The sequence below is a fragment of the Pieris rapae genome, chromosome 8, assembly GCF_905147795.1.
Source record: "Pieris rapae chromosome 8, ilPieRapa1.1, whole genome shotgun sequence".
Classification (NCBI taxonomy): Eukaryota; Metazoa; Arthropoda; class Insecta; order Lepidoptera; family Pieridae; genus Pieris; species Pieris rapae.
In genome coordinates, this window is record NC_059516.1 from 7,323,530 (window position 1) to 7,351,084 (window position 27,555).

At 32.4% G+C, this 27,555-nt stretch overlaps 1 protein-coding gene across 1 annotated transcript in view; it reads right to left on the reverse strand.

Annotated features, from left to right (window-relative positions):
• LOC110992224 (homeotic protein Sex combs reduced) overlaps positions 1-27,555 on the reverse strand; it is a 34,661-nt gene that overhangs the window by 3,071 nt on the left and 4,035 nt on the right. The gene's annotated exons all lie outside the window — the stretch shown is intronic.

Consider the following 27,555-nt stretch of genomic DNA (forward strand, 5'->3'; position numbering starts at 1 on the left):
AACAAGGAATTGATTACAATGTAGAAATCTAGGAACAGACGTAGAAACCTCTTTAGAGATACTGTTATTAATTCATAAAAGATCTTTGTGTACGAGTTGAAAGACAAACTTTAAATGTCCGCCGTCTTATAATACAATTGAAATTAATAAATTGAAATACAGCAGAAGCGTACCCTTATAGCGAGACGTCAAGCTTGCGTCGATAAAGATGTTTTAAAACTATAAATATTCGATGGCCCTCGAGTACTAGGAGTGAAAAAACTTTATGATTGAAATGTTAGTGACAGCTCGATGCACAGACAATTTTAATAAACTCGCTAAGAATACAATGGTAGTTTAAGTTATATAAAATTCAATCATTCAATATTATGGTGATGAAGAGCTCAGAATAGCTTAATTTGAATTGTTTAAGGAAGTGCAGATGAATAGGAAAATCGGCGAACAGGTAAATGTGATATATCATTTGAGACAAGCGATTACATTATGCCATACATCATTTGAATTATTGACTATTGATTCATGTAAGGCGTTTTACAGATTTTTCTTTGCATTGACGGACATTAAACCGGCGGTGGCTTGCAATTGCCTGGAAATGGAACATTTTAATATAACAGGACGCAACTTCCAATTTATTGCATTAATTTTCATTCATGCAAATGTTTTGGCCTGTGTGTTTTCAGTATTCTAGAAAATTAGTCAACGTAAAAATATGTCCTCTTTATTATTAGCAGTCTATCCCGACAATGATTTTTTAGTACTTTATTCGCTATTAACATACAAAACTAGAAATCTTTTCCCTAAACAACAAAAGTAATATGTTTTGTCTCTTATAGTAAAACTCTTTGTCAAAATCTTATTGGATTGATTGTAATTTTATTTGAAACTTGATAGTTGGATAGATCGGTCTTCATACGGACAAAATAAAGTAATAATTATCTACTACTTTGTGTCTAGTAACCATTTTAAAAGTTCATGTTTAATGATTAACATAAATAATTGAATTTGAATTCATGAACTTTAAGCCAAATAAGAAATTTTATTTTTAAGTTGAAAAGAGTCTTATAAACATCAAACAACATAATTTTATATAAATAGTTTTATATTATGATAATAAAGGTACATTAAAAAGTATACAGTAGATAAGTTAAATATATTACAGGTTTTTTCCACTGTAAAGAGCCTAAAAGGAAACGTTATTTTTCTATCATAGGTAATTCTAGGTCACCGGCAATTTATATTCTGTCTGGGTCTAGACATATTGCATGGTCGAATTTTAAATGAATGACGTCCTTTTTCCTATGGATGAGACTAAAATTTGAAAACTAAAACAGCTAGTGTCTGGAGATGATCTTCGTTTTACATGCATAGATATTAGGCTGCCTAGATCTTATACTGGTTTTATTTTTAAACTATTTAACTTTAAATCATTTTAAAACATAGATTCTTAGCTTTTTGTTTCCTATTGGAAACTTAGCCCGACACTTTCATCACTCTTTAACTAATTAAAAGCAGAATTAATTCTTGGCAACGAATTTAAAGTTTCGGTTAGTACTTAAAATTTTATCCAAATATCCAATGGAAGATATATGCCAATATATGTTTGAAAATACAAAGGAAATGATTATAATTAATCATTATGAAAAACCAATAAGGCGGAAGTTAAAATGTCTCGGCTTTGGCTTACAGAAAAATAACTATAATAATGACATGGATGTAAGAGTTGTGTTGGTTTGAAAATGCGACAAAATTCAGAGAATGTTATGTATTATATAAAGGACATCATAAGTCAGCATTTAACGCTCGTAAAATAAAGACAAATATTGTGAAAGGAGTGGGATAAACCATCGGCGAGTTGGGCAAAGAAGGACACCGAATACTCTAAAACAAACACATTCACAGAAGCCTTGAACAAGATCGTAGTGCCACGGGAAGCGGGCGAGGATTTAGGCCATTTTACCCACTTCAGCAAGGGAATAGGCCTTTGCTTTTGGTGGTAGGTAGGGAGCACCCATGGTATTTACTAACGTTAAAACAAGACTTGTAGCGAACTGTTTTTTGTAACATCTTTTTATTTTTATGTGCTTATCATAATGTTAATAGTTTAATGTGGAAGTAACATTTCCCTTTAACTATTAAAAAGAATTAATTTATTTAATCACTGCACTGTAAATATAGTTTTTTAAGGCTATTAAAATAAACAGTTATTAAGAAAACTTTGTAACGCAATCCAGCCAGAAGGCAAAACCTTGGGAAGCTATCACGAGCTCCGAATGCAAACTAATATTGTTAGCGAAATAAATATAATTTTGCGTATACAGTTTAAAATTCCATTCATCGTCTATCTATCAACTGTGGTACAAAATAAAATCTCTAAATATGCCAACATAAAAATGTTTAGCGATAAAACATCAAAGAGCATGACTAATGATATCAAGATCAAAATAAATATATGTAATAAATGTGTCGTGTATATTTTTTATACTCATTGCCCATGGAACTTTACGAGAGCTTAATAATTTATAGTTAATTCAAAAACTATTTTGCACAGCATATAATTCATAAATTAAGGAATATAGGATAAACAAATATATGAAAAAAATCTTTAATCAAATCTCATACTATAAATAATAAAAAACTTTAACCCTGATGTTTTAAATAAATAAGAAATAATGGGATTATAAGTTAAATTATTATAAACATCTCCTTCAGTCCTTATATGGAGGTGAAGCGTTCACTGTAATTGGTAATGCACTTACGAAAGATAAGCGCAAATAAGATTAAGAGATAACATCAATCAATATAATGTATAAATATTTATAGATTTATACAAGTAGTATGCTAAGCTAAGTAATTTATTGTTAAAATATAAATCGTAGTTCTTATTTATATATTTTTATATTATAAATAAAAGCTTTTTAATGCGAATGTATTCCCGCGCATTTATTAATACATATACCCAGCAAAGGACGTATAGACGTTCGTTTACAAAAAAATTAAGACGAAAATATTGCATTCATATTTGTAGCTCTATCCTTAGAGGTAGCCGTAGCCAAATATATTAAAAAGAAAACCATTGTTTCTCTAACTAATAATTTAAAAATAAATAAATATAATGGTGGAGCTACAACCTCTTTTGGCGTGGGCCTCAGATTTCAGAATCTGTTTCATATTAATTTTTCAATCTAATAGGCAAGTAGGTGATCAGCCTCCTGTGCCTGACACACGCCGTCCACTTTTTGGGTCTAAGACAAATCGGTTTCCTCACGATGTTCTTCACCGCTTGAGCGAATATTACATGCGCATATAGAAAGAAAGTCCATTGGGGCACAACCGGGGATCGAACCTACGAACTCAGGGATGACAGTCGCACGCTAAAGCCACTAGGCCAACACTGCTCTCCCTTTCGGTTAGCAAAACAAAAATCTTACATAATAAGTTGCGACTAAGGCTGTCCCGACGTCATTTGCTATTATAAGTACCTCAGTGCATACTCAAATAGAGGATCACAGAATAAAAACACATAAATCATAGTCACTTGTTCAATTCAAATCTAGACTTGAAGCGTAAAGGCTAGATAGATGTCATTTATTCTAAAAACTTGAAGGTTATAGGCGGAATATGATTTTTCCAAGGTTTCGTTGTTTTGAAATTTTTCCTTGTTATTGTGAATTTTAACAAGCTTTTTACGGTTGTGAAAGTGGCGTTTGTTATTTAACCTTGACCGATGTAGACACATATCGTCTCTGTTTTCTGATTTTGTTTATTTTTCTTAGACATCCCCATTTTTTCAAGCAAAAACTGCTCCTTATTTTTGGTTGAAAGCGTGCAGTAATGTACTTATTAAAGACCGCAGCAGCACTTAAATTCAAATGCTCTATTATTTTTATGCTCTTTTCTTATTCAATTCGACTTAGGGTCCTTCAAGAAAAGAGCGAACCCATTCTTTAAAGGCCGGCAACGCACTCCCGAGCCCTCTGGCATCGAGAGTGTCCATGGGCGGCGGTATCAATTAACATCAGGTGAGCCTCCAGCTCGTTTGCCTCCTGTTCTATATAAAAAAAACAGTTACAGTATCCGAAATTATATCCGAAAATCCGTTGTTTCCATCATTAAAGGAACGTCATCTTGTGGGCTGTAAGATATTTAAAGTTCAGTTAATTTTTATATAAGATTCCATTAATAGTTTGCATATCAGTAGTAATAGCATGACGTGATAAATTTTGTCCGATATAAATATATGCAAAGCAAGAAGCTCACCGAGAAATAAAACAGGATATCAAAGGCCGATTTTGCGTTAATTTTATTGCCGTTAAGCGGTAATTATTTTAACATGTCGCTTGCCTATCACGAGTCTACTTAAGATACCTGCGCGTGATTCTGTTCCGAGTCCTTTTATTTTTAAGACCACTATCTCGCAGACTATCGCGGTAATGTGTTAAACTGTCTCGCGGTGCTTCTTTACAAAAGTTTTGAATTACTCTCAGTTCTTTTTCTGATTGAATCTCGGGTCGGTCTCCGTGGGACATGTAGGTATACTTTACAACGCCAACACTGTACTGAAATAATAGTAATTGCGAATATATTTGCCAGAAGATTGCTTTTCGCCAATAAATATGACAGTGCGATATATGACAGTAGAAAACAAATGATGGTGCCATAATCGTTCATACAAAAACACTTACTGGCTTGACACATCCTGAATTCATAAAGAAAGATTATTGAATATCTTTTAAGTAAAAAATGTGTAAACCAGAGATAGTAATTAACTTGATACATATTCAACTTGTCTAAAGTCTACATCCTCCATGTACATATGTGGTTGTTTATGTCAACATAACCTTAACATTTACAAAAAATTACAGCATGATATATTTATGGTTCTTTATGCGAGCTTATATAATATTGCTAACCAGTTAAGTCACCTGTGAGTTTGTAAACATCGTCTAGTTTAGATAACTTTTAGATCGAGGATATATATCCTAGAGAGGCTATATAGCCCAGCCATACATCGCCCAACAACTTAGAATTCTTTACGCGCATCGCCATGAATACTTTTTTATTCACGTTCAATTCTTTTCACAATTCACAACACGAAATGCAATAATTGTTATTAGAAAACCTTTATAAAACGCAAAAATAATTTAGTTTAACTAGTGTAAAAGTTGCCATGAAAAGAGATTCTTTTAATTCAGATAAAACTACTTAATTTCTACTCTTTTATGTCGCACTGGACTTACAGTACTGTAGTAATAGTAGAGAAGAAACGTCTATTACATATAGATGATATATTTGTATATTTTTTTTAATTTTAAAAAGTCTAAGCCTAAAAAGGCTATACACAATTTGTAATCGAAGTATTGAGTACCTAGGTAGAAGTCAACCCAAAGAAGGTTACAAAGGTGAACTCTTTGTGATATGTTCATAAATTAAAAGCTATATTTGTATTAGTAACTATTATTTAAACATTAAATTTCTTCATTGACGTGGCTCAGAACGGTCAACGGTTGGTAGAAGCAACGATGACGCAGCATGAAGGCAGAATGAAAATTAAAACCCTTAAAGTACGTCAGACTGGTGCGACGCCATCTTGTATGGAAAAGCGTTTATGGCGGCTTATTTAAATTATGAATATTTAAAGACAATAATACTTAACAGAATTTTATGAAATTGTACAGGTCAAGGCCATTGTCATAAATAAATTATCTGACTATTTTTTTTAAATCATGTCAAATTCTTGTCTTGTCCATTTAAAATAAGTATTATTGTTCTTTACTTTGACTTTTTGAAAGTAGTCTATAGCTAATTATATTATATCCAAACTATTCATAGATGAAGTTGCGGGCATAGCGTACAAAATAAACAAATGAATCTAAAACAACAATGCTTGCAATAAACTGAGTCATATCGATTAATCATTTCTTCTTACTATCCCATACTGACAACATCCTCTTAACACGGTGCATGCGTGTTTTAAATTATGTCATCAGCCAACCGTTCGTGTGTAGTTACGTCAAATGTCAAATTGTAAACTGCGTTTTGGCGCATTGCCTTCAAACTGTCAGAAATAACGCTTTAAATGTGCGACTGGATAAAAGAATATTAATCGACTATAACTGTCTTGTTTTGTGGAAACTGTAATCACTATGTGGCATAATATCATAGGTGAGCTTCATTAAATTGGACGTAAAAATAATTTCACCTCAGCCCATAGGCATTCACAATGCCAGACGGATTACTGAATGCATATAGTATTTATACTACTTTACCAGCTTTTTAAGAATCTGTATGTTTATTTCTTTAAGAACTACTAGTTGTATTAGTTGTGGTACAGCTGATTCCACATACATAATAGAAGTAAGGGAAAAATGATCTTCAAGACATGATATTTAGGTGATTTTTTAATTTAGGTAAACAGAGGAATAGTGTCGTTATATTAAGTAGGTGATCAGGCTTCTACGTTTAACACACGCCGTCGACTTTTTTGGGTTGCCAGTTTTCTCACGATGTTATGTTTCATTGTTGTTTCACTGTAGAATACGCACCTTGAACGAAAGAGCGTAGCACAGTCAGTGACTCGAATACCTCGAGGATGAGAGTCGCACGCTAAAACCACTAGGCTAACACAGCTCACTGCTAACTAAATTCAATATAAATACGTGATTAGTAAATAACGACATTGAAACCTTTAATTAATATCAGATCTTAAATAGTAATGACTATTAATATACAAATCTAATCTCAACATAAAAGGGCACCGCGATTGGACCAAAGGCTCTCAGAAACTGAATATATCTTGAATCAACGACGTAGAATTATTAAGGACGCTAATATCTTGTACACATTTACATAACACGCAATAAATCTATGCGCGGGAGTCGGCGCCGTTGATAAATTCTTATTACAACTTTTTGATCATCTATTTCTGCGACGGCATCTAAAATTGTAAGCGGTTTTGTGAGCGTTGACATGTACTATACGGCTGTACGCTACCTGGAACTATGAATACGCGTAGAATAAAATAGAAGGGATAGTGTGGAAAACTTTTACTAAAGTAAGCGATGTAGATTTTAAACTTAATCGATACCTAAAGTGGTTCCTGTCCATCCGGTATATCTTTTCAAAAGACGAGTCATTATCATTATCATTAAAGTATTAACCGCTACAAGATCTGATTAATTGGTTATTCAACATACAGACAATAAACAAGATATTCGTAATATAAATAATAAATATATTTATTTCATTTTACAACTTAACCATTAAAGTCATATTTAATACAGAAATAACATAATACATAAAAATATATCTAATAACTAACCTTAAAATTTAATTATTAAAAAATATTATTATTTCGTAATATTACATTTTCAGAGCTATTATCATATACGTATCTTCGTAAATGATAAAAGCTATATGCTGTTGAGATTTATAAAGTTTAAGTTATTTAATAGTCTTAAGTTTATGAGTACAAGTGACCAAAGTACCTAAATGCGGTTATAACGGAGCTTAAAGCAGGTGGACAAATTGGCAGATGGGATATACAAATACCTGTTAAATATTTAACATAACGATTATACAGTATGTTAAGTTCATAGTAAGTAATTTTAGTTCACGTTCCAAATATGTACAAAGAAGTATAGGATAAAGCGTGCTGTGTGATTGAACAATTTTACATAATTTATTTATATAACATATCTCGACAATATTAGTGTCATTACCTTAAAACGAAATTTTAACTCAAGGAGATATATAATTTAAATTAATAACGAGCCAATAAAACCATAATAGATAATTATTCAAATTGAAATGCATAAAAGATTTCAAATCAAGATAAATGACAGTATTAATTTTCATACCCAATATCCTTTAATAACTCGTTTAAGTTGCTTCTAGCCTGATAATGTTGCCTATGTATTCTATGAATGAAGGTTTTACAGCCATTGTCTGATTAACTGAAAATTTATATTTATTGCTAAATTATAGTACACCGATTGTTTACAATTGTGAGCTTTCTGAAATAGTAAGTAAGGCCTTCAACCTAGTCCGACTTAAGAGTCGTAACTATAAGTAGTTACTATAAGAAATAATATACAACCGCAAATATATAATGCTTCTAGTGTTGAAAGGGAATGAAATTACCATCGAGATCCAAAAGTAAGATTTAATGAGTATTATTAAAAATAATATTTTTACAGATCGCCCGGTTCTGGCACATATTAAACCAAGGTCACGTACACACCACATAACAATTAAAAATATAAGAACGATGAAGATCGTTTATCAGCAAGACAAATTGCTTAATGGCTCTGAGAGCGCCTTAACCAGTAAGTAGGTAAATTCCAAGGTAGCAAGGTTCCAGTGAGTGAGGGAAATATGACCTGTATGTGTTTTTGATATTATACCTCTCTTTAGTGCATAAGTAGTAGCTATATAAAAAAACGTTGAACTTACAAAGCAGAACGTAATTACGTCTTATAAACCTTACACGAAAATTTGGTTTAAAGTCCTAATTTCATTTCTAAATTACTTAGTTAAATTTAATTAGTTGGACAAAATAAATTTTAACATATTTACTTTTACTATTATCTTATAAGACTAATAATTTACGAATGTTTTCCGATTACCACGAAACGTTTAAAAAAGCAATAATTTAAAAAATCATCCGACAAATGATGCCATAAATTATAGTTAATAATACGCACGCCCAACATCATGTGCGGAAAGCTAATTGAATATTAATTTTTAAATAAATCTGGTTGAACAACTTTACAGAGGTCACTTGTTTAGGGTTCGTCAGTATTAAGCTTATATAGCCGGGTTTTATTACCAAGGGCAAGATTTTAATAAATATTTATTTATGATCACATTGCAGCTTCAAGTAGGTACAGATTTTGATAATTAATATTCATGTCTATTAATAAATCTTGTTTTACGCTTCGCATATTCAAATTTCAAATGCATTTGAAGAAATATAAACAACAAACTTTTACACGCACACAATAACGTGTTAAATTTCTAGTTTGAGGACATGTAGGCTTTTACAAAGATAAAAGCAATAAATAATACGAAGACAGTCAAAACTTCAGTTCTTAAACAATTGAATCATGAACCTGCTTATAATGTCTCCTAATGTAGGCTCACCTCGGCGGCGTTACAAAACCTTCTGTTCTTGTAATTTATTACTTATATCTCGAGCAGACGCGGTCACCGAACATAAACAGACAAATCGGCCGATTACAAGACATTACCTGCTCATGGTGGTCCCAAATGCACTCATTATTACTTTCTTTGAAAAAAGTAAAAGTAGAATAGCGAAACTTAGTAGATTAATTGGTCTAAGGAAAGTGTACAATAGATGTCACATCACAATGCGACCTTGGACATTGTGAGTGGAATTTTGCAACATTTGGCGACGTTTGCAAAGTTTGATTTAGTGGCCCTTCTTTGTTGATTTTCGTTATTGTTTTAAATGCCACTTGCGGTGAATTCGTAGCAGAACCAATTGTATGCATTATGCGTAAGACATTGTTATTAATAACGGGGTATAAAGACCTCGACTGAGAATGTATGTAACGTAATAGCTTGGGAATGGGAGATGATATCATGGCATACCTAACACATGTACCGAAAGTTAGATACGCCTTTACTATTAAACTGTTTCAAGCTTATGACAGAGATTGTGTACGAGAATTTTACATCACATTTATCTACTAATCAAGGGCATTACTTAACAAAACAAGACGACCAAAATGTTACAAAAAATATTTAATAAACACTTTTTACCGGAAGCTATGTAATATAAACTTATAATTATTTAACATAATTTTAAATTTAGCCTACATTTACAAAATAATATTCCACTAACAAGGTTATGTGAGCAGTGATGGTCTAGCGGCTTCAGCATGTGAGCATGTGTCTCATGCCTGAGGTCGTTGGTTTGATTACAATGGACTCTTTTTATGTGCGCATTTAATATTCGCTCTAACGATAAAGGAAAACATCGTGAGGACACCCACATGTTATAGACCCAAAAAGTTGACGGCGTGTGTCAGGCACAGGAGGCTTCTCACCTACTTGCTGACTAGATGGAAAAATGATCATGAAACAGATTCAGAAATTTGAGGCCAAGGCCTACAGAGGTTGTAGCGACACTGATTTATTTTAAATTAAACAATGTTATTGCTTATTTTAGGTACTTTATATAAATTATCCATGTCCTTCCTCACATATTTCAATAATCACCAATCTGTGATTCAATTTATTTATAATCTGTGGCTTGTTTTATTGCAGAAACATTTCCACGCGTGAAGAGGCGCGCGAGTGTTCTGTCACTGGACAAGCTTGCTCCCAAATACGCGTAGGATTAAATAAATCCCTTCGTTAAGATGAAAAGCCGTCATAGAGTATAATTGATGCGGAATAATGCGTCTATAATCGCTACTACTTTAGTCACAATCAAATGATTGCTCTATTAAATGTTTGGCTTATATATATATTATATACTTTTCAGATTGTTTTTTACGTTATACTACGGTAATACGTTCATTTACCTATTTAGAATATCTAGCTAATATATTTTTAAATTGAAAAATGCTGTCCGATGTCGACTTGCAAATCGTATAATTATTAATTAGTTCTGTAAACATAAGCTGATTTAAGAGTAAGTGATACTCCAAATATTCCGAGATCTCTTCAGATGAGAATTGAAACACTATGAAGAATTTTATTAGGGTTCTGTATAGGAATAAAATTGGTCAATTTATACGCTAACTAGCTGACCCGGCGAACTTTGTTCCGCCTTAATGGCAATAAATAAGCAGTTTGGGTTTTTTTATTGGAAAAAATACAAAAAAATTAAATACCTACATTAATCATTCATTATTATTTCTGTATTTTAGTACATAGGTTGCTCTTCACTTAAGTACCTTGTGATACACATTTTTTCATTTTTTGTTTTATTATCAGGCGCAAAAACAAACAACGCTGATGGTCTTCCGAGCCGTGAACATGCCACGTATAATTGACCATGGGAAAAACATGAATGTTCTAGATTTAAACCACAAACTTTTAAGGATTGGCCTTGTGATTTGTTGATGGTCATGGCAAATGCAAGACGTATCGGAAATTGAAGTCTTTTAAATTCAAACGGCATATCGGTTGGGATCATCGGGATCCTCGGAATAAGAACTTCCTCACCTTTGAATTTTCCTATCATTATCGTAGCGTAAATTACATTGTTCTTCAATTTTCTAACCACCAAACGCATACCATTATGTAGTTCAGGTCATCTACATCTTTATTCTTTTTCTTCTTTTTTATCAGTAAGCAATGTAACTCTCATGTTTGTTGTCAGCTGCAGTTTCGTCACATAGCGCCATAGATTTGACGATTTGAGGCAAGCGTTTATTTCGTCGACAGCCGTAGATCTTGGAATTACTGGCAGTATTTGGCGGAAATCGCCAGACAGTAAAATCATTGCTCCTCCAAAACATCTCGATTCATTGCGTAAATCTTTTAATGTTCGGTTAAGTGCTTCCAATGCACGTATATGCGCCATTGTGCATTCGTCCCAGATGATGATTTTCGATGCCGCTAAAACTTTGGCCATTGCTGAGTGTTTTGCAATATTACACGTTGGTTCTCCAATAGTTTGAAGATTTAACGGTAATTTTAATTCTGAATGAGCCGTACGGCATCCTTCTAACAATGTGGCTGCTATTTCAGAAGAAGCAACTGCAACCGCTATGTTGGATCTCGCCCGAACAGTTGCTAAAACTAATGACATGAGGAATGTCTTGCCAGTTCCACCAAGGGCATCTAGGAAATATAAACCACCATTTTCATCATCGTTTGCCTTCATTAAAGTATCATAAACTTCCTTTTGTTGGTATTTCAACAGGGGTACATTCGTTTGAACTACTAAATCTAATTCCTGGTGATCATATTCACGTTCCCGTTCCAATACTCGATTAAATGCGTCATTCGACAACAACAACAAATAGAAACATTCATCATTCTTTGGATGAACTGTATACATACGACAATACCGAGTTTTATAGTTCTCTTCACTGTTTATACGAATGGGCAATAGCACTATCATTATAATTAAATTGTAAATTGTAAAAATAATTAAACGTATTTATTTAATAGAAATATTTTGAATATTGATTTCTTACAAATATCAAATTGTCATATATACGTCATTACACAGCTGTCATTATACGTCAATTACATAGCTATCATTTGCGTTTTCTTATTCCAAGTCTGATTCCTTTTTGTTATACCACGTTTAATAGTGACTGACGTTTCATGTCAAGTCACACGGGAACGCTGTCGAACGGGATAAAAAGTATCCTATGTCCGTCTCCTGGCTCTTAGCTACCTCCATACCAATTTTCACTCAAATCTGTTCTGCCGTTCTTGAGTTATAAGTGGTGTAACTAACACGACTTTCTTTTATATATATAGATAACTGACATTTTCAACTTCCTGTTTCTAATTGCACAAAGAGCAGTTCTTAATTAGTCAGTAAATTAAGTTATACTTATTTATAATATCAACACCACGGAGATGGAAAGCTTATAAGTTTATTACCATGACCCTGGTATACCTACCATAGTTTAATTGTACAATTTTTGTCAAAAACTCTTAATTTTCACATAAAATACGATTTTCAGAGTAAGACTAAAAAGTTAGAACTAAAAATTAAAGAAGGAATGGATCGTTTTATCTCATAATAATTAAACAAACACGCCTAGATAAGCAAACAAATTCTGAATAAAAATTACGTAAACTTTTAATAGACTTTCCGATATCCGAACATAAACTTCTTCCCGCTTCGTCAGTTATCCAACAAATTAGTCGGTGTCACTACAATAATATACAATAAACGTAAGCTCCGGCCGTCGCATAAATCGCTCAACACTCGCAAGTAATGTTTTGTATAGAGTTTTCTTTCGACGGAACTACTGCCGTGTAACGGCCTGAATCTAGTAAATTAATGCTTGAAAATGATATACGATTCCTTGAGACTTGAGACGCAGACTTTCTATTCTAAGATTACAGGATTTAAAACTGGATAGAACCAGTAAGTACTTTTAGTAAATTATTGATAAATATGCTTTGTATAGACAAATAGGTTATCCATTTGATGTTAAAAAGTAAAAGTCTTAAGTGATTTTACGTCATCGCTTTTATTGTTTAGACGCTACCCTCTTGTTAGGTCTGGGCCTCAGATTTCTGTATCTGTTTCACGATCACTTGTCAATCAAATATGCAAGTAGGTGATCCTGGCACACGCCTTTGACTTTTTGAGTCTGAGGCAAGCCGGTTTCCTCACGAACTCTCTATTACAGCAATAAATAATAATTGAACGAAATAAACGTTATTATTTAACAATTTAAAGTTACCTACGTTAGTAAATAATATCATAATTTAAAGGTTTGGAGCGTTTGGAGGACATAATTCCGGAGAAACGGCTCCATTTAAAGAAGAAAGTCCTGTTTCTTCAAGACAGCGTGTGACAAATCAAAGAAACGATGCCAAAATTCCATGAATTGGGCTTCCACAGTTTTCTCGAGATTTAACCCTCAGTAACTTATTCCAGTTCTCAGATCTCAAGAGAATGATCGCTGGACGAAAATCGCACACATTTTGGGTAAATAAAACTGAAGCCTATTTGGGGCTAAAGAAAAATCCTACTATTATATACAAATGGTATCGAAAAGTTGTATGACTATAATTGTTATATCGCTCCCTATAAAACGATTTGATTTGATTATTCACCATTCTCGTCGGATATTGTATAATCTAATCAAATTCTAAATAAAAAAAGAATTTTTCTATTTCGAACTTTCAGCCTACCGAATAATAATCAATATTTTTGCATATTACATGTGAGACACCAACTCATAATAGAAAAATACAATCTTTTTAATGAGACAGATGCGCTCCATTCCAAATATGAAAATTTATAAAATCTATTTTAATACTATGGAATGTTTATATATTTGATTCATACCTAAGAATATCTAAGGATTATAATGCTACTAGCCTTTGTAAACGTTAGCGCGATCGTGACAAGAAACGAGCGGCTTGTAAGCGTCACTCACGACATGTCAAAACAAACTCTGCGCAGACGCATAAACGTTTTTCGCGGATTTTCAACGTATTTGTTTATGTTTTTGGCGTTGTGTACATTTTGTAGATTTAGTGGAAAAAGATAATTTGATTCAATATTTAACGATAGCATAGTATACATATATAGTTAATAATAATCAAAGTTATGCTGTTATTTTAAAGTTTTAGCGATTTTTGGAACTAATAAGGATGCAATAAAGGACGTTATCCAAACCAAAGTCTCCCAAATCTATCAACAATAAACTAGTGCACAATTCAAATTAAACACAAATACACATATACACTACACACTAAAAAAATTTTACTGAATGAGTCTTTTTTCGTAATAAGGTAAATAATAAAGATATTTTTCCGATTACTCAACTCTTCCTTAAACCACCGAGTTGGTAATTAAAAGATTTCCTTAATTTAAGTGTATTTTGTGCATCGCGTAATTATAAAGAAGATATACAAATAGCAATTCTATGTACTTAATATTAAGTTCCAAAATGCAACGTTATGAAATTAAAACCTATACAGCCTTACAGGCTCTACGAGTAAGTACGTATAAGCCATATATGCTCCGCCCAGCCCAGCTGATTATAATGAACCAATTACGAAATGATATCTTATCTCCTTCGTTTTAATTGGTACTTCATTCCTATGCATTGACGTATAAATCTGTCAGTAATTACATCGTTGCAAGTGTAATTAGGTTATAGTTTTGTTACTTGCAAAGCTTTGCACACGGTAGCTAAATATTTAGTTTATTTTTATCTTTTGAAATAACCTTAACATAACAATCAAATATAAATAAATAAATAAAATTATATATAATTACAATTTTCTTAACCTTCTTAGTTATAGTACAAATAATTACAGATTAATTTAAGAGTTTCATGTTGTATACGAATATTAAAATTAATACTTAAAATAAAAGTAAAGTAATTTATAAATTTTATTAGTTAATATAATTTTATTTTAATTATCTCTATTAATATTTCCTTTGCTAATTATTAAATTTTTTCTTCTCACATTCTGCAAAGACCAGAAACTTAGATGGGCTTATAGCGAATACTCGAAACTAGGGCAACTTAAACAAAAACTGATGAGAAAGTTCACGAACTAAATGATAGTCGCCACGGCTCGAGACTAGTAGTAGAATAGTGGAGGATTATTGTGGAGGAGGCCTAGACCCAGGCCTAGAGAAATAAGGAGTTATCGCGGCACTGGAGGGTGTGTTAATATAATATGAACTTTTTCCTTATGTAGATAGAGCAAGATCTATTATAAAGTCCCATCTAGCCCTAGGCTGTAAGTATAACTTGGCGTTCCAGTAGCGGCGACTCCTTCGCTTTTTGTGCTTGTTTTTTTAATTGCAAAGCGACCTTAGGAATATGTTTATAAAATGAGTTTTTGCATGAAACAGATTTGTATCGTGTGAGGGAATAAAAACGTTGTTTCCAAGACCATCAAAGTCTTGGATGTTTAAAACAATTACCTACAATAGTGAATATTACCCTTTTCTCACTATACGCCAATTTATACTTGATAGACTATAAAAAGATGTGTATAATAACAATTTATCGAAATTTTTTAAACGGAAGTATTTTTTATATAACGTGGTGTAAACTGGTGATATTAAGTGATATCGCCTCGCATGGACTCTTACACTGCCAGAAGGCTCGCAAGTGCGTCCGGCGTGCGTCCGGCGTGCGTCCTTTTAAAATTAGCACCCTCTTATCTTGACGGACTTAGTCAAATTTTGTATAAGGTCAGATCATGTTCCGGTGATGACGACTTTGATGCTCTGATCAGTGAAATAACTAAATATCCTAGACATCGTAACCATTCGTGATGATATTTCTTTGGAAATTTCCTTCGATGATTTATTCATATCATTAGATGTTTTCTTTGTACACGAACCAAGGTTCGGCCGCTAACTAGTCTAGTATAATATAGTACAAAAATAACCATGAAAATGAAACTTTAATGATTCCTAAATAAGGGCGAAACTGAACTTTCTACAAATTCTACCCATAGTCGCCACAAGCTACATTTCCGGTACAAATGACAGAATCTATTAATAAATCCATCAATCTGCTATTGGCGGTTTAATTGCACATTGTTTATTACGCTTTAAAAGCTAGGGAAAGGAAACGCAACGATATTTTTTCCATATAACCATTAATATCTGTCTGTTGCTTTGACGCAGCCCTAGCTAGCGGTTTGGGGTACAACTGTTCTCTTGTTAGGGATTCGAATATTAACTTACATAGTTTTAAATCATAATAATCTAGTGGTAGACGCAAGGGCAGATACTTGGGACGTCCATTTTTCCAGTTCTGGCGAAACTACTTGTTTAGGTCTCTCAATCGCCTAGATGCATTAAAACTTTTGAATAACATAAAATAACCCAAAAATTTGCATATTTGTTAGGAACCACACAAATGTTTAAATATAGGGCTAATCAAAAGCTTAAATAATGTCGTATTATGTTCTATAAAAATTGATTTGACATTTTTTGCAGAAACAGCCAAAAACACATTCGCAAAAACATTTGCAAAGACGTAGGTCACGTCTTGGTAGCAATATGGTATTGATCAGTGGAAGAATTAATGAACTGAGTATGTCAACCCGCGTCACACGAAGACTTTTCAGGACCCTGTGTTGGTATGTCTTCAACTTTAATGGACAGACATTCTATGCCAATTTGAGTAATATATTTCAAATAACATTTTCGCTAAACCCCTACTATAGGAGACTCTAGAAGTTATGTTATCAATGATATAAAGATTGTGAATGTTTGAGTAGGTATATAAGAAGTAAGATCATTGAATGAAAAAAGCCCCTTTTTCTAGAAATTATTAATAACTGAATGAAGGTGCTTTATATTTATGACTGAATTAAGGTGTTTGAAATAAATTTAAATTAAATGTTAATAATAATAAAATCGTCATCGATCAATTACTTAAAATTCTTAGAAATTATTAAAGGCACTTTGGAATTTCTCTAAAAATTTATTTAAAATATTTTCAGCTAATTACACGTAAAAATAAATCCTAAATCTTGTGTTACTTTTATAAACCGATTTTTATTTTATTTTATTTAATCAAATAACCAGTGTTTGTTGATCAAATAAAATTCGTCTTTAATTATAAGGGTGAAAGTTTTATTTCGTTTGACCAACATCCCCCGATTCCTGATGCCGAGACAAAACTTGTCTACAGACTATTTAAATTCCCTTTCGGTTCGTTGCTTTGCTGGTTTATACTCAGCCGTTAATTTTAAATTAATTGAATAAAACACTTCGATTTACAGTCTATATAATATTATATAGATTTGAACCTACGCGGCATACACAATATTTTACTAATATTATCTTATTAATAGTCTTCTAATTCACGTTACAATATTTAAATTTAGGTATTTTTACAAAACAATGTTTACAATTTCATTAGATGTGCCAAGGAAACAAATTTTATTAAAATTGCTGGCTGACTGATCACCATTTAAAAAATATGGACATTTTAGGGAACTTTCTTTCGTTATTGTAATACGAAGTGTTACGAATAATTAGGTCGTTAACTTTAAAATTAAATGTAACAATGTCTAACATCGCTGACAGATGTTTTGACAGCCCCAAAATTAATTGTGACGTCACGCTGTCGTCATAACCGGCTCACCCAGGATATTTCCGCTTCCATGTCATTAATAAAATGAGCAATAGCCGAAATATTTATCAATGGCATAATCGATACAGAAACAATTATAAGCACATCCATCAAAATTCTCAACTCTGTGCATTACAAAGGTGTTTGAAATCTTTAACGAGATTTTGAAAAGCTACCTTGCGTCGTAGACATAAGGTTAAGAATTCATAAATAAATTGTCGTGATTATATGTACGCTAATTTGAACTTTATGACGTATTCTTAAGATGTAATTTTCAATGTAGGACCAAAGAAAGTAAGTATAAAATAACATTAATGTTATCGTTGGTCTGTCACACAGCGAGAACGTCAAAGTTCGAAGAGAAGAACGCATTATAATTAATAGTTGATGATACATCGAGCCGGTAAACAATGGCTTTGATAAATGGATTATAAGCTGATAGCAGAAAGTAGAATGGATATCATATTGGTGAGTGCGTCATTTGAAGAATAAAACATATGTTTTAGAAATTAAAAGCTCAAAATTGGAATACCTACCGAATAGATTTACATGGAAACCTAAAGACCACATTCACAAATACAACGGGAACTGTAAGGTTTAATAGGGCGTCGTAAAATAATACTCTATAAGATAACATCATGGCGAAACGTGTACAAAAGGCTTAGGTAGTTCCTGTAGAAACCTTGGAACGTGGTTTATCTAAAGATATCAATTTCAAATATAATATTATCCAAACAAACTAAATATGGACATGGATAAAAACAACACAAATCTAAATCTCTTACATTTTTGTCACTGTTAGACATATAATTAAAATGACATATCATATGTCACGCTTAAAACCACCCCATCATTACGAAATGCTTTTATTCATTACGTTTGACAATTTACAATCGTGTGAACTGGGACACTTATAAACACTTTCACCTTGGTGTTAGATATCGTATGATTAAAGATGGTTATAAATTATAGACCTGTTGGGCTGTGAATAGTTCTAGGTTTTCTGCTTGGGTGTAAGAAGAAAGGTTTTATATTTTTAAAAATAGAATTTCTTTTTCGATATGGAATTTACGATATTTTGAATTTTGCATGTTTATCAAATTGTATGCCCATAACACTTAAAATTCTGTACGGCTTTTGATGGTTCCGGTACTTTAATTTGCGATTTATTATAACAGATTCCATATTCACATAAAATTATCATTTAGCAAAACTCTTGAATTTATTATGTGCTACTAAACTGTTTATTGCTTATACCTACGACCGTAACTTCAGACGTTCAACACGTGTGGTTACAAAATCAAATTAAAATCATGTTTGATAAGATCGAGTGGCGGTTATGGAAATTTATGACTATATTACCTGCGCAGCCGCATCGACAAAAAGCTGGTTCGGACTACGCAATTATTTATGGGCTCCGCAAATGATTATAGTTTACGACCGTTTGACTCGATACGCCTGTGGCGTACGAACAGTGGTTCTCTTAATGGGAAAGGAAAACCGTGTCATTATAATAATTTGATTAATTGAATATATTGCGAATTGGTGAGGTCATTGGTATCAATGTACCGCATTGTTAGTGTTTATATAATAGTTACTGAAGAGTGTAGTATGCAAATCATTAGTTGTAAATATGTATAGTGTATACCTATAGGTATATTTTTTAAGAACAGGATTCATACGGGACTGTCATCTGATGGTCAATTGATACCCATGGACACTCACAGTATCAGAGAGCTCAGTGTCAGAGAGTAGGTTGTTGGACTATATATTATCGATTGCAATTAATAAAGGTTATAGAGTATGAATTATTTATAGGTAGGTAGCTCAAAAGTAGAATTGCCAAGATAAAAAAACATTGAAATTCAAAAAAGTAATTACGTTTTAAGTACTATTTACTTACCAAAAAATTTGATATACAAAAAGGTTAGGTAAAAATTGTTAAAGCTACGCTAGCAGGAAATATTCTTAATGCCTCTATGATCTTACACTAAATCAATTAAATCCTCTGGACTAACAGGCTGCAAACTAGGTCCTTTCCAATCTCCAATAAAAGTCCACTGAAGTCCATAGCTTGGTTTTTTGAACCGATAGATTATAAAAATGGTATCAAACGTAAATTATAGAGAAGAAAGCATTCCCATTTCTTCATATCCGAGACGGGGCACAGACAAAAATGTGTGGCCGAAGAAACAGAAATAAATCAGACAGATGACAATTTAAAGTGGTTAACCCACTAACTGTGACCATTTTAGATACTTTGATCAGATCTTGTCGAAACCGACCTTACAATTTATAAAATAGGCGTATTTATATCCTATTTACAACCTATTAGAGTTTAATTTTCATTGACTTATGATGAAATAGTGGGTGTTTGTTCTACAGCATTTAAAGTCAGCCTAAAGATTTATGTTTTTATTTATAAATTAATGATACAGTGTGAGTAATCACCGTTATGCTAATTTTGAAATAATCTCAGGTCGTAAAGATAAATAAAATTAATTACATTTAAAGGCTAAAGCGTATTTCTATATCATACGCTGATTAATAAATAATTTAATAGTAGAGTGCACAATTCAAGATTATTTGATTCGTTATTAAAAATAAACAGCATTTATATATTGATATTTAAATTTTACATTCCAAAAGATCGCATATTTATTTTGCAATAAAAATTTAAGTCAAAACTCAAGAAAGGTTAGAGTGCATACAATTTTTTTTATTGAATAACTATAATCTAAAGGATATTATGGTTACTAGGGTATACTTATGTATGTATATATAATGCATACGATCTATACCTAAAAGGGTAAAAGTATTTAATAAATATCTACTTAAATAAATCAGTTTTAAATATAAGCTGTGCTATCTTAGTAATATAATTTTTGTAATCACTAAATAAAAGGTATTCACACATTAAATAATTTTATTACAGTCAACCCCCGTTTAAGCTCACCTGGCGTCTTCCTCTACTTTACGATCTGTTAAAAGACGTTCACTGCCCAAATTAACACTAAATAAAAACGAAATCGATCCATATAAAAAATGAGCCTTACAAGATAGAGAGTTTTAAAAAGGTCCACGTCAAAACATTTGATTGTATTAATATTTATAGTCGCCGCCGCAGGAACTCGAGATGCAACGAAAAAAAAAAATATGTTTATCTGCCCGTTTTAGACCGCGAATCTTTTGTATGCAGTTATTTATGGGCTCGGAAACAATTGCACCGAGTATTATATCAAATATGACAATAATTCGGACACGAGATTGAGATGTTTTCCCCGTTTTTAATGTTCCATTTTTTTAGGTGCGATCGGAAGTATTTTTATGTCGTGTGAAACATAATAATTGTAGTTTGATATTGGTTTTTCAACATTAGTTTCTCAGAATTCTTTATTGCTATGTTTTAGTTATTTTTATACACAAACGAACTGTGCAGCTGATGCATGTCACGCCGAATTTACACAATCAATGTGCCATATCGTAATATATGAGCTCTTCAACAAAATATGCTTTCATATGTTTTATTAAAGCAATTATAATTTTATTTTATATTTTTGTGTGCACATGTAAACACATTTGATATCGCAACTGAAATTCTAAATTAATTTTTAAATGTATAGGTAAAGTCACCCAAACAATTTTTATAAATTAGAATATTTATTAATTTCTTTTAACGAGAATCGAGAAATATAATTAAAATACTTTCACATAATATAATGTTTGTTAAAACTTCATTTTAAAATAATGTCTAACATATTTCCCATTACCAATAGATTAAACAATCGCAAACAATCGTGAGCATTGAGTAACGAGCTGAGATGCCTATGCTAATTCAGAATACGCAATATGCGCCCGCGCATGCAACGAACCCTTGATGTTAATCAGTGTCGGCGACATGGCCTATTGAAATTGAATTAAAACTTCTCAGACGGCCTTTATTTGCATTTTAATTACATTTTAGTACAGGGATTGCATTATATTTTTAGATATGAGAAAAATACAAAATGACCTATTGTCAATTTTTGAGACTACTAACGTATGTTCCAAATGGCCATAAATCAATATAAATACACCCTTTTTTAGGTCTGGGCCTCAGATTTTTCGATCATTTGTCAATCTAATAGGAATGTAGGTGATCAGCCTTCTATGCCTGCCACACGACGACTTTTTAGATCTAAGGCAACTCAGATGCCTCACAATGTTTGCCTTCACCGTTCGAGCGAATTTTGAATGCATAGAAATATCCTCAGAGATCTCACTGTTTTATTCGTTTAGTTATATCCAGTTTTGAATGTACGTTAGCAGTCGAAATTTGTTATTAATGACTACGCATTTATTATTTGTATGTATAATCCTCGTAACTAATAGTTAGATTGTCCAAGGTTCCTAAGTAGGTAGCGATAACAATCAGGCGTAAAATCTCGATTTCTCAGATGACTATCGTTTGTAACCTCATCCTCCATTCTTGGAAAATGTGTCAATGGTACATACTAAAACATTATTGCATTCTAAGTAACCGGCTAGGGTCTGAGTATCAGTTAGTCCGTTGAGCGACACCGGAGCCTCTGTAATGCGGCTTTGTAGGAACTACTAAAAGTGATGGGTGAGCAATACAGTTTCTGAATAGCTGGGATTCTGTGTGGGTTTCACATACCCCTGCAACTTTTGGAGGCAGGGGATGCGCAAATGCTTGTCCACCTCGGATAAAAAAAGGTTTTGAGTTCCGAGAGGATAAGTAGTCGTTTTTATAGATCCCTCGGTCATAGCCTAAGATTTATGTACCAGATTTTTTCCAATTGGCGGGTAGATGCTTCTGCGTTTAACTGACGCTGACTTTTATGTATGATACGAGCTGACCCGGCGAACTTTGTTCCGCCTTAATGGCATCAAATAAGCAGTTTCTTTTTATTGGAACAATATACAAAAAAATTAAATACCTACATTAATCATTCATTATTATTTCTGTATTTTAGTACATAGGTTACTCTTCACTTAAGTACATTGGCAAATGCAAGACGTATCGGAAATTAAAGTCTTTTAAATTCAAACGGCATATCGGTTGGGATCATCGGGATCCTCGGAATAAGAACTTCCTCACCTTTGAATTTTTCTATCATTATCGTAGCGTAAATTACATTGTTCTTCAATTTTCTAACCACCAAACGCATACCGTTGCACAGTTTTGGTTGGTTTATGTTTCGAAGCATGATTACTACGGAGCCAACCTTTAGGCGTAAATTGTGCGGTGGTAAGCCAGGCACGTCCAAAGAGTTTAAAAATTCAATTGGATTGTTGGTGGCTTCATCTTCATTTGTGACGCAGTCAATAGATTTGAATGAATGCATTGTTCCAATGATCTTATTTTGAATTATGTAGTCCAGGTCATCTACATCTTTATTCTTAGCCGCTAAAATTGCTCGCTCACTCAACCATTCATTATTTTTGTAGTTAGAAAATTATTTCTAGTTTGGAAATACATTGTTGATAAGTTCGTCTTTTGATTCCATTCATCGACAGGTACTTGACCATTACCGATAGTGAGCAATTGCTCCGAGAAATCTTCAGCAGATGTATAAATTAAGCAATGTAACTCTCATGTTTGTTGTCAGCTGCAGTTTCTTCACATAGCGCCATAGATTTGACGATTTGAGGCAAGCGTTTATTTCGTCGACAGCCGTAGATCTTGGAATTACTGGCAGTATTTAGCAGAAATCGCCAGACAGTAAAATCATTGCTCCTCCAAAACATCTCGAGTCATTGCGTAAATCTGTTAATGTTCGGTTAAGTGCTTCTAATGCACGTTTATGCGCCATTGTGCATTCGTCCCAGATGATGATTTTCGATGCCGCTGAAGCAACTGCAACCGCTATGTCTCGCCCGAACAGCTGCTAAAATTAATGCATGAGGAATGTCTTGCCAGTTCCACCAAGGGCATCTAGGAAATATAAACCACCATTTTCATCATCGTTTGCCTTCATTCAAGTATCATAAACTTCCTTTTGTTGGTAATTCAACAGGGGTACATTCGTTTGAACTACTAAATCTAATTCCTGGTGATCATATTCACGTTCCCGTTCCAATACTCGATTAAATGCGTCATTCGACAACAACAACAAATAGAAACATTCATCATTCTTTGGATGAACTGTATACATACGACCATACCGAGTTTTATGGTTCTCTTCACTGTTTATACGAATGGGCAATGGCACTATTATTACATTTAATTATTTATTTAATAGAAATATTTTGAATATTGATTTCTTACAAATATCAAATTGTCATATATACGTCATGACATAGCTGTCATTTGCGTTTTATTATTCCAAGTATGATTCTTTTTTGTTATACCACGTTTTATAGTGACTGACGTTGTCAAGTCCCACGGGAACGCTGTCGAACGGGATAAAAAGTATCCTATGTCCGTCTCCTGGCTCTAAGCTACCTCCATACCAATTTTCACCCAAATCTGTTCTGCCGTTCTTGAGTTATAAGTGGTGTAACTAACACGACTTTCTTTTATATATATAGATTCCGGTTTTCTCCCGACTTTTTTGCCTTTTATTACATATATGGAAATAATACCATTCCTCTTAATACCTCTTAATTCACAAGATTATTTCTTTAGTAAGTTCTGAGTTATAAATAATCGGCCTAAATCATTTTTTCCGATATCTATTTCACATTAGTGACTGAAAATATTTGACTTAATAATTTAATAAATTTATAAAAATTTCCTTAAATTATAATATAGTGGTTAGGTTAATCTTTTCTGCATAAACATGTTTTAAATTAAAGAGATAAATGTAGCCAGAAGCAAGTAAAAGTTAATTAGTTAAATTTATATTGTGTTAAAGTAGAGAGGACAAATTGTTTCCGATTACAATTTGAGTTTATGATAATATTTTAGAGAGATGTAAATTGTTATAAAATACATATATAGGTAAGTATATTAAGTATCGTATATACACTAACTATACTAGAACTATTTAAGTATCTAAAATCAAGAGTAATGTGATATCACCGCTATATTTTATAGAGGTTAAAGTAGCATTAATATTTGAACTTGTTTTTCCCAACGGAGTTCGGAACTTCTGATCTATTGCACTGTTTTCAATAAGCCGATTCCAAAGTATTTTATACTAGTGACTTTGCTTGTAAAATACGTTTTACTAAAGAGGTTTTAAAAGGTAATAATATTTTTATTTTAATAGTTGATAATCGTCTTATATATAATGTTTATGGATAAAATTAGATTATATGCTAAGTAAGCATTACTAAAATATATTATACTACCTGATATTTATATTTAAAATAAAATAAGTATAATACACAAGATCTCTTGTATGAAATGTGTCTTTAAAACATAATCTTTTTAAATTAATTTATATTGCCTTTACGTTAGTATTTAATTAATAGATATATTATAAAATGTCTAAACTAAAAAAAAACAAATATATTAGAAATTACTTCATAGTACGATTTTTCTTCATAACAGGGTTATTTTGGGATCTATTTCCGTAGTTATATACAACGCAGTCGATAAAGATTTACGGTAAACATTATTCATATATAAAGTATATATGAGAATGACTTAGCTACAAAATGTGCAATGTCATAGCCGCCATTGCAAAATGGCGACCAACCAGCGCTCGTGAACTAATCCCCATTCAACTTTTATTCATTTTAACCCGTTCCTTATTTACTTTTTGCATATGCACAAACTTGATTGCGTATCTCTAATCAGGTAGCTGGAATGAAATAAAAAACCTTGGTGTCTTTGAAATTGGCTTTTGCTGAACAATTTAAAGTGTTTTGACCTGAGAAAAATTTTAAAATACTTAAAGATTTTGCTCACGTTTTTATACAAACAGGCTAATAGAAGGCATTATTACCATTAGGTATATAGCTTTCACTCAAGTTTCTCCTGTGTCATACAAATAACAAAGTTGCATTTCCGGTAATTCAACGTTTGCAATTTCCATAGATTAATAAAACAGAGGTGCAAGTTGATACCTTAGCATACGTTTAGCATAACATTATTTGAGTCATAATTTACACTGCAAGCTTTGATTTATTCGCGAAACACTGGCAATAAATTTAGTTCCTTCGGAGAGGTTTTTAAGGTGATATTTAAATAATTAATTGATTTGCGATATTGATTTGGTTATTTGTGAGCTTTTAGCTTATACACTTATTCATTTATACCATTAAATAACATATATAATGTTTACTAGACGTGCCATTCGTAGAACTCCAAAAATTTTGCCTCGATTGACATTCCATTCGTAAGATGATGTGCATATATACGTAGATTACTATTGTGATTCTGGACGGATAATATAATCATTGAGTCAGGCAACAAAATACGGGATATTATTGTACCAACATTAAGTTATTTAAGTAAATATAATTAATAATAAATCGTAAAGAGCGTTTCATAACTTTGCTCTTAATTAATACTATTAACGATACTTACAATAATATTGGTACTAAGTTTGTAGCACGCACCGTTGACTTATTCAACTTGAAATATGGTTGCAAAACATGGAAGTTACTTGGGAAAATATGTTAAACGTTTTTTGATAACTTGTACTTATTTTAATATAAGAGATACCAGGTCTCGTATTTACTATCGATCATTTGAAAGACTTTTTAGAGATATGATAATAATAGGTTTAATTCAAAATAAAACTGGTCAAATAATCCAGTAAAAACAAAGAAACTTACTCGATTTTCTTTCATTTGTACTGACAGTTAAGTGTTCAATACTTACAAACAGACATAATTCCTATGACCCAGTATATTATATTCATTTCACAAGTAATAAATTAATTCAATTTAAAGGTTTCCTACCAATCAAAAATACCTATTCAAAAATATACACCTCATGGTCAATCAATGAAGAATATTAAGGTGCTGATTAATGCTCAGATTAAAGCTGTGAGGCAATAAGCTACTCAAAGGATTACTTGTTGAACTAAGCATGAATTAATTAGGTACACGAAGGATTTATAACCGTATCAATTTTCTACATAAATCATAATTTCTGGATGTTACCAACGTTTGATCTAAACTAATTCGAAAATCAAGTGTGCAATGCATCACGTTCTTAATTTAAATACGTGAAAACTATGTCATGAACCAACACGATCGCACCAATTAGTGATGACACTTTGACACGCATGACACAAAATAGTGTGACACTCTAGACATTCGCGGCACTACCGAGCCTTGACAAGGCCGATAAAACAATAGTTTCAAGGAATTGAACGCAACATGTGCGCTGTCTTATCAAGCATCTATGTGTGACAGGCCGGCTGTGTTCTCGACGTGGTCCCGAGTTTTTTAGGTGCCTAAATTTTTATTTTTTAATGAAAGTCTCAATAACAACGCGTAGTATATACAGGCCAAGAGGCTGCTGTCTATTATAAGTGAACATATTATTAACATTGTCTATGGTAATATTCTAAAATAAAAGTTTACGGTCGCAACTTGTTAGAAATATATAAAATGTACTTGAGACTAGTAGTATCTGTGTATAGATATGTAAGATTTGCATAAAGGCTTAAGAAAATTACCGGCAGCTGAAAAGTAACGTAAATTATTCCAGTATCGCGTGATCACCGGACATTTGCTATCAAGTGTCAGGACTTATGTAATTTGGACACATTTTATACAAAAACAAACAAATATACGCAGAAAATATTTGGGCCTAAACATACAACAAAACCATGTACTATTTATTTATAGTATTTCA